The sequence below is a fragment of the Mus caroli genome, unplaced genomic scaffold, assembly GCF_978045245.1.
Source record: "Mus caroli unplaced genomic scaffold, Mus_caroli_1 scaffold_13, whole genome shotgun sequence".
NCBI lineage: Eukaryota > Metazoa > Chordata > Mammalia > Rodentia > Muridae > Mus > Mus caroli.
Genome location: NW_028227268.1, coordinates 50922432 through 50931895, shown reverse-complemented (window position 1 = coordinate 50931895; position 9464 = coordinate 50922432). Strand labels below are relative to the sequence as shown.

The 9464-nt window shown below is 48.6% G+C and overlaps 1 pseudogene; it reads left to right on the top strand.

Moving 5' to 3' along the window:
- Positions 1–4514: 4514 nt before the first annotated feature.
- On the top strand, positions 4515–4617 carry LOC115032716 (U6atac minor spliceosomal RNA; annotated as a pseudogene).
- The last annotated feature ends 4847 nt before the right edge of the window (positions 4618–9464 follow it).

Sequence of the window (9464 nt, the reverse complement as noted above, 5' to 3'; positions counted from 1 at the left end):
CACAGAGCAACTTACTTTCTTCTCCAGCTTCTCTTCCTGCTGAGCCATCTCTCCAGCTCCCAAAGCTAAGAACAGTGTCAATGAACAAACTTTATACTGCCTAAGGCAATGTCATGGCTCTGACCTTTGTGCTGACCCTGGGGTAGGCTGCAAGGCCTTGGCCAGCATGGACTCAAGGCAGGGTCACTGTTTCTTGCTACCAAGCAGAAGTGCTGACTGAGCACAGTAGAGTCCCCTGGGCAACACAATGGCCGTTCTTCTCTCTCTTTTTTTTTTATTTCAAATGCCCTGAGTGCTCCAAAGATAAATGGAAATTAAGGTTTTAGACTGTGAAGGGAACCTGGATGACATGTAGGGGGTGGGGAACGGTGCACAGCAGCTTTCCTGTCACCATGATACTGACACAACTCTATCCTGGATGACTGGGTTGCTGTGCCTGGCACTTAAGTGGCTTTGTTGATCTGAGTTTTTGGCAGCCTGAGTGCAAATGTCAGAACTCCCCAGAAAGTGTCAGGCTTGAATAGAGTCAGGAAACTCACGTTGGGGGTGTAAAATGGTTCATAGACGAACAGCTAGGAAATGAACGGACAAGAAGGGAGATACAAATACAAAACCTGGTGTGAAAATGCATGCCTGCATCCCAGCACATGGTAGGCTGAGACAGGGGGATGGTGAGTTTGAGGCCAGAGCCTGAGCCACACAGAGAGAAAATGGCTTGAACTCTATCCTGTCTTAAAAGAAGAAGGGAAGGAAGGGAAGAGGAAGGGACAGGAAAGGGAAGGAAAGGGGGGAGGCGAGGGGAGGGAAGAAAGAGAAGGGAAAAGGGAGGGGAAGGGAGACAGGAAGGGATAGGAGGGGTAAGGGAAGGAAAGGGGGAGGGAGGGGAGAGGGAAAGGGAAAAAAAGAAAAAAGAGAGAAAGAAAAAGAAAGGGAAAGGGAAGGGGAGAGAGGAAGGGATGGGAGAGGGGAAGGAAGTAAAGGGGGAAGGGAAGAGGAAGAAGAAGGGAAGGGAGGGAGGAGAGAGGGAAGGAGAGGGAGGAAGGGATGGGAGAGGGAGAGAGAAGTGAAAGGGGAGGAGAAGGGAAGGGAAGAGGGAAAGTAAGGAGAGGGCAGAAGAGGGAGAGGGAAGCTGAGGACAAGGAAGGGGAGGGGAAGGAAAGAGAAGGGGAGGGGAGGAGGCAGAAAAGGGAGAAGGGAAGGAGAGGGAAGAAGAGGAAGGGAAAAGTGAGGCAATAAAGATTCAGGGAGGGCAGGAAGAGAGGCAGATAGGTCAAGTAAATGAAGATGACCTGTTTCTGTGGTCCATGAAGATAGAGAAACTAGAATAGAATCCACTGTGGGATGAAACTTAAGCCAACCTTCACCCTGACTTGACTCTGGATGCTCCTGATTACTAAGTGCCAGCTAAACTTTGGATCAACATCCTGGAAGCTCAGCGATAGACTTCCCCATCTGAGATCCATGCGGGTTACTCTTTCTCCTCAAGACAGAAACCTCATACACTACTGAGACATGTTGGCTTTCTGTGACTGGTATAACAACTGACAACCAGTGGCTTAAAACAAAACACATTTATTGTCATACAGTTCTGGGGCTCAGAAGTCCAAGACAGGACCCAAGGTACTGACAGAGTTGGGTTCCTACTGGTACCCAGGTGTGCTGGAGTGAGCGAACTCTTTCCTTGGTTGTCTAGCATCTAGAGCCTGGCTACACCCCTTCTCCATCTTCAAAGCCAAGTCTTTCCCATGCCTCCATGTGACTACTTCTTCCTTCCCGCTTCCATTTTAAAGACTCTCAATGCATGTTGGCCACAGCTAGAAAACTCAGGGAAATATTCCCATTTTAAAATCAGCTCATTAACAACCCAATACGTATTTTTTCCTATAGATGTCCTAATTCACAGATACTAGGGATTCGTATGTGGACAATGCTTGTACCTTATTCATGCGCATCACAGAGTGTTTTAGTTAAAGTTTCTATTGCTGTGAAGAGAAACCATGACCAAGGCAACTCTTAGAAAGGACAACATTTCATTGGGTCTGGCTTACTGGTTCAGAGGTTTAGTCCATTGTCATCATGGCAGGAAGCATGGCAGCACACAGGCAGACACAGTGCTGGAGAAAAAGCCAAGAGTTCTATCTACATCCAGATTGGTAGGCAGCAGGAAGAGAGAATGACACAGGGCCTGGCTTGAGCATCTGAAACCTCAAAGCCCCCCTCCAGGGACATACTTCCTCCAACAAGTCCACACCTCCTCCAACAAGACTACACCTCCTCCAACAAGACCACACCTCCTAATAGTGCCACTATGAGCCCATTGGGACCATTTTCATTCCAATCACCATAGAAAGCTTCACTATTCCTTAATAACGAGGGCTGGGCTCCCAAAGAAGTAGCTGAGCCAGATAGTAAAAAGAGAGAAAAGGGTTTCCAGCAGCGGATAACAGAGGTGTTTCCAGCAAGGAGGGCCTGGCAAGGGGACTCAGCACCTCACAAGGTAAGAGGCATCTCAAGAAGTGAGTGCAGAGTAGACCAGATGGTTCAGTGGGTAGAGACCACCAAAAGCCTGACAACCCAGAACGCACAGAAAGTGCGAGTGTTGTAACCTTCCCATCCTTATGGTGAGATGGGAGGTGGGCACAGGAGAATGGCCCAGGGGCTTGTGGGTGAGCAGATGCTTTGTACTCAGTAGGCCCCTTTTATCAAACAATGGTTAAAGATCAGATCACTCGAGTATGCCCTTCCTAACCCTACTCTCTTTTCCTTTCCCTGTCCCCCTGCCTCCCTTCCCTCCCCACAAGCAAGTTTGCCCTACAACGTGACTAGCTTGGCTGAGAGCTCCCCTTCTCCATGGACAGATATCCACAAACCCATGGCATCCTCTCCCCCCACTCCCTCCAGTGCTTATCAGCACTTCCACTCTGCCTCCTAAACTCTCTATCATTCTGACGTTGCTACAGATCACTCGCATGTACTCTGCAGGGAGCCCTGATGCCTCTGACTCTCCCTGGCCCTCTTTGTGAGTTCTGGATTTGGTTTTGCTGTGTCAACCAGGCTGAATTCAAACTTCTAATATTCTTAGCCCTGACCTCTGATGGCTAGGATAACTGACTGTCTTGATAACATTTCTGTGTATATGGCTTCATATAAAGCTACCTTCCCCTCCAGATGGGGACATGCTGGGCTATTCACCTGGACCAGTTCCTCACAGGATCCTACAGTCCCACTGAGACCAAGAAACAGTCTCACTCCTTCTCACCTGATACACCCAAAGCCTCCATACCTAGACCAGATAGGCAATATATATGTATGCATATATATATATATATACACACATATATATATATACATATATATATCCTCATATAGGGGCAATATATATGTATATATATAGCCTCATATAGGGGCTCCATACAACATTCAGTGGGCAGAGAGCTTACTTAAAGTGCAAAAAGCCTTGGGTTTAGTCCTGCACTACCTTTGGCTACATAGCACATTTGAGGCCAGCCTGATCTACATAGACCTAACAATGCATTCATTTATAAATTCATCCTTCTTGTGGTGACTTGGCTCTAGAGCCTCACTGTGGTCCCCTTAGGAGAAGAAGTTGCTAGTGAGCAACCACCATACCCTGGGGAGGAGGGCCATTCCATCAAATAAGTCCTCTTGGCCCAAGTATTCCCTGTGACTGCTTCACAATGTGGGAAGCAGCTGCCACCACCCTCTCCCAAGCCTCCTGCTCTTGCAGGGCCAAAGGATGTCTTTCAGGATCTTCCCTTCCTCTGAACATCAGGCCAGTTGCACATCCCAGGATAGCAGCCTTCTGGGAGCTCCTATGCAGTGGACACACACACACACACACACACACTGTCAGCCAAAGCTGTGACTTCCCAGAACAGGAAACAGCGGCCTTTCTAAGAGACAGATGTGAAGTCACTAACAGAATGAATACCAAGCTAGGAGTCCATGTCACTTGTCTTGCTTCGATTTCCCCCAAAGGGGTCCTAAAGAGAAGCTATGGAAGAACCAAACGCTGTGCACTGGCCACTTGGAATATTTATCACAGAGAGGGGACAATGGTGACAGGTTGCACAGTGACAGAGCAGGCAGCGGGTTCCACAGCCAGGAAGCTGGAGCTCCCTTGTTCTGGAGCTGGCAGAGCAGGGAGCTGAGATGTTCGCTCTCACCTAAAGCTAAGGAGTGGGGAATACAGAGGACACCTGAGAAGACAGAGGGCTAGGGATGCTAGGTGTGGCAAGGTGAGCTCACGAGTGATCCCAGAGTCTGTACACAAAGGTCACTGTAACCGAAGCAGACGCTGTGCATCACAATGCTCAGCCTATCAAGGTACTTCAATGAAACAGCAGAAATCAGGCTCCTGTGTGTACAAAGGAGACAGCAGCTCAGAGATGTTAAGCAAATTGTACAAAATCACACAGCTGATTGTAAGGTAAACACATGTAACCATTATAGAAGTCAATATGGAAGTTTCTGAGGAAAAAAAGTAAACATTTGTGTTGTGTGAAAGGGGAGAAAGACAACACACTCCTTCACAAGAATGGACGAGGCCCTTGGGCCTAATAACATGGACCAGCAAGGCACTGCCGTCGGCTTTGTGGTGCCTTCTAGAAGGTGAGATGCAACCCCTACAAATTGTCCTGACTGCCACATGTGCTGTGGCAAGTCCCTTCTTCCATCTGAAGTAAATACATGTTTTTAAAAAGCTAAAAATAGAACTATCACATGACCCAGCTATGCCACTGGGTAAACACACACCTCAACAGACAAGGAGCCTGCTCATTCCTGCCCTACTCAAGAAATGGAACCAACCTAGGTGTGCGTCAACAGATGACTGGATAAAGATAATGTGGCCCATATGCATGGTGTAATAAATTAAATCATAACATTCTCTGGGAAAGGGATGGAGCCAGAGATCATTATGCCAATTGAAACAAGCCAGACTTGGAGAGGAAAAACATCACACCGTGTTCTTTCACCTAAGGAATCTAGATTTTAAATTGAGCATGTGTGTGTGTGTGTGTGTGTGTGTGTGTGTGTGTGTGTGCACATGGCCATGCAGCTAGTAAATGTTGAGAGCTGGTTAGGAACCCAGGCTTGTCTGACTATTCCTTGGTCTTTAGCCTCCATTCTATTCTGGCCCTAGATGTGGAGACAGGACAGGTGGTATCTGAGGGGACCCCTGGCTGATCATTATCATCAGTGATTTATAGCCAATGTAACACAGACTGGCAACAGTGACCCCCCTTGTCGGAGGCAAGGGGACAGCCAAGAGAAACAAAGAGGAACAGTTATACATAGTTTTTGGAAATCACCGGCATGTCACCATGCAGAGTTTGGGAGCACAATGCTACAGGTCAAGTTGTGAGAGACTAGGCCGCTAGGAATGACAGCTCAAGTCTGAAGCCAGGAAGCCTGCTGCAATAAACCCTGGCTCTGAATGGGTTACCATCAGACCTCTCACTGCAAAGTGGGAGATACATTGTAAAAAACTGAAAAGATAAAAATCAGCTGAATGGTGACAGTTCAGGCTTCATCGAGGTCCAAAATGCCAGCATGCAACAGTGCCCCCTGCAGGCTACTTGAGGAACATGATTGGCGGGGGGCGGGGGGAGAGGGGGGCGGGCTCAGCAGAAAAGCTCCAGAAACACAATTACCCTGTGAACAAATGAGCTGCTAAAAAGAACACATCTCCTCAAAAACAGAAACTCGAACGGTCCATAACGACTGAAACGCGTTCGGCATCCCCAGCCATTAGGAAAATGATCATTGAAACAGCCTCGAGAATCCTTCTTGCCCCAGTCAGAATGACTGTCATCAGCCAAATGGGGTGGGAGTTTAAACCTGTACAGAAACTACAGAAATCAGTATCGAGGTTTGTAAAAATAAAATATAAACTAGAGAGAGGAGCAGAAAGCCTGTGTTGCAGCTGAAAGGGGAGCCTCTTCTTTGCCTACAAGACAGAACCCCGGGGAAACCTTGACAAATTCGTTTGTCCAGGACACCAAGAATGAAAATCAATCCTTCCAAACTGTCTGGATGTCCAGCCCAAAGGACACTTCCCATCCTTCTACCTTAACCAGGGACCCCTAGCCCTAGCCCCTTTGTTTTATAAACTGCTTTAATGGAATAGTGTTCAGCTGGAGAGAAAGGCACAGGGTCCCAAGATCATCTGGCTGTCACTGACTCTGTCCCCTGGTACTGTCTAGAGTCCGAACTGGATGTCTTCAAGTCCTGTCCTTCAAAATCAAATCCATGGGATTTCTGAGATGACTCTGGCTTCTGACCTGGTCAGCATAGGATCTATGCAAATCAGACAGAGGTGCCTTCTTCAATCCCTTGCCTGCCACCTACTGGGAACTGGTAAGCACTGCACATATCTAAAGTAGACACAATGAGGTTAAGGGTGGGAAGGCTGGGATTCTACCCGTGGTGTTGTGTACAACTGCAACAGCCCGTTCCAAGCCTCTCTGCCATGTTAGCTGCACCCACCTCACCAGTCTCCTCTCTGACAGCACTGTTCCTTGCCTGAACTACTGCAGGAGTCTCAATGCTTCTTTCCTTCAATACAAGCTCAAACTTGCCACAGAAAGATCTTTCTAGAAAGCTGATTTGATCATTTTTCCCCTTCTCAGAGACTCCTCACTGGTTTCCAAGATCCTGTCTGAGCACCTAGCTTTTCTCCTAAGACATCCTGGTCTATATAGGTTTCCCACCCCACCCCAACCCTGTCCTCACCTAGACAGACCATAGACCAGCCCCATGCCCAGCCTACTCGGAATCTAATCTGTCCTGTTTTGTCCCACGCAGCATGAAAGACAAATGCCTGGTCTGGTGACAGTAACACCCTCTCAGGTGAGGGCCTTCAGAATGCTCTAAAAGGAAAGTGTGGAGACAGTGGTGTGTCTAGAACTCAAGACACTAGTGAGTGCAAGCACTCAGGGGACCGGCCTGGGACAAGACCAAGCTTCTCACTCTAAACCTTAGAGGTTCCACCCACTGATACCTTGATAGTCAGCATCTAGCCTCCAGAATTGATAGGTGACATTCTCGTATCAACTTAAATGGGCCCTCAGGTGCCCAGATGTTTGGTGAACATTATCCCTGGCATCTATATGAGGGCATTTGTGATGGGCTGACATTTAAATTAGCCAACTGAGCACAGCACATTACCTTCCTCCTGTGGGTGGGCCCCAGCCAGTCAGCTGAAGGTCTGACTAGAAAAAGCAAGTCCACCTTCCCTCCTGCTTGCCTGTCTCAGGCTTGGGGCATAGAACTTACACTCCAGCTGTCCTGACTCCCAGGCCTTGGATTACACAGCAACACTCCCGGTTCCCAGACTTTCAGTCTTGGAGCAGCCCTATACCCCTGTCTTCCCTGGGTCTCAAGCTTACCTCCTTTGTCATGAAGAGAGCCCTTGAAAATCACAAAAACAAAAAAAAAAGTCTGAAGAGAGGGAAGACTCGAGATAGATGCTCAGAAAAGAGGGATGGGCACGTCAGCTCCTGCCTGGACTGTCTGCATGCTGGCTTATGAGAAGCCTTGGTGAAGGACATCTCAAATCCTACAGCGCAGAACCCAGCTGAACACAAATGGAGGTAGAGCAAACAAAGCTCCTGGCCATCTGATTCTGGTACCTGTGTCCTTCCGAGGATGGTGAGAAGACATTTACGGTCACACGGTTTTTTTTTCTTCTAATGAACATGAATGCATCTGTGGACAGCAACTGCTCACTAATAGGCTGAGCAGAGCTGCAGAAGTTGTATTTACAGCCATCTGCAGAAAGAGGGAGCTAGCGGGTTCCATCCACCACTAAGCTTTGTGGAACTCAACCCAAACCTCCTCCACCTTCTTGGTGATGGTGCACACCTTTAATTCTAGCAGGCAAGAGAGCAGAGACAAGCCCCTGAGTTCGAGGCCAGCCTGGTCTACAGAGTGAGTTCCAGGACAGCTAAGGCTATACAGAGAAACCCTGTCTTGAAAGACAAAAACAAACCTCTGCCTTCCCTACCTAGGGTCTGGATGCCTCATTGGCTACACCAGAAGGGGCTAGAAGGCCTGTAGTCATGACCCCAGCCAGACAGACACTGTTTCTCCCTTTCCTGCACAGCAGCAGGCTGGACTACTAACTTTCACCAGGCAGCATGGTTATGAGTTTTTCAAGGGGTGTCCATGGTTCTCATTGGGGAAGACATATCAGTCTCTCTCTCTCTCTCTCTCTCTCTCTCTCTCTCTCACACACACACACACACACACACACACACACACACACACACACGCCACCTCTATCCTGAAGATGTGCTTGCTGATGGTGGGAGCCGACAGCCTTGACATGGCTGAGGAAACACAAGCACTCAGGCTGATCCTCAGATGATATTTTTATTGGTGGTGAGAGGGAAGGTGAGATTCCTTGCTCATCACAGTCTCTCACTAATGAGAACAGCAGAAGGAACGGAGCGGTCGAAATTAGGCCAAGAGCTGCGCAGACTCGGGGCATGGGAAATAAGCCTGAGTGCTTGCCTTCAGGGAAGAGGTGGGAGGGGGAGGGAGAGCTCCGAATGGCCTCCCAGACAGTCTGATGCCACCACTCACAGACCAGTGGATCAAGGTTCAACATGGGGCCTCCAGCTACAAACCCAGGCAAGGCCCTGGGAGGGAGAGTCTAGATGTCTGCTTTCAACAAAGTAAGACTGGACACTAACCAGGCTCCTCAAGACTGTCGCGATACTGTGATGATGCCAGGATTTAGCAGCTTTGCATGGGAAGGATCTAGTGGTGTGTGTGTGTGTGTGTGTGTGTGTGTGTGTGTGTGTGTGCGTGTGTGAGCTGTCTCCGGGTTGGATGGGACCACTGCTATCTTGAATCTGAACTGTGGTCACTCACTCCCAAGAGACCTTCACAAGATTGGAATTATTAGCATCTTGGGTGGAGAGGGACTCACAGACTTCAGGAGATCAAGGGCCCCTCCCTTCCCTGAGGTAAACAGTTGAATGGATTGAGACTCTTCAGTGGTATAGATGCCCAGGGGACTTCCCCATAGAGAAGCTGCCTTTGAGTGCCCCTTGCTAAGTAACCTCAGAATGCTCATTTTGGTCTACAAAGCAGAATCCTCTCTTTAGTCGGCCAGTATTATCTCTATTTGGGGTGAATAGACATTTGTTTATGCACCCCAGAAAATCATGTAACCATAGTTACTATAGGGAAAATACAGCTTGTTCTTGATTCTCCATCCCTAAGGTGTGAGAGGAGGAGAGGAAAGGGGAATTCTGGGGCTATTACTCCTGGCCCTTCAGTAATGCTCCTTTCTAGGCCCCTTAGCCACTTCAGAGCTGCCATGCAGGTACTTGGTGGTGTGTACCATCCAGGCTTCTCCTGAGGCAGCACTGCTGGAGGAGGTGGTGAAGGTCTTCTGTCCTCCCTCCCACTCCACAGTTCAGGGCTCAATG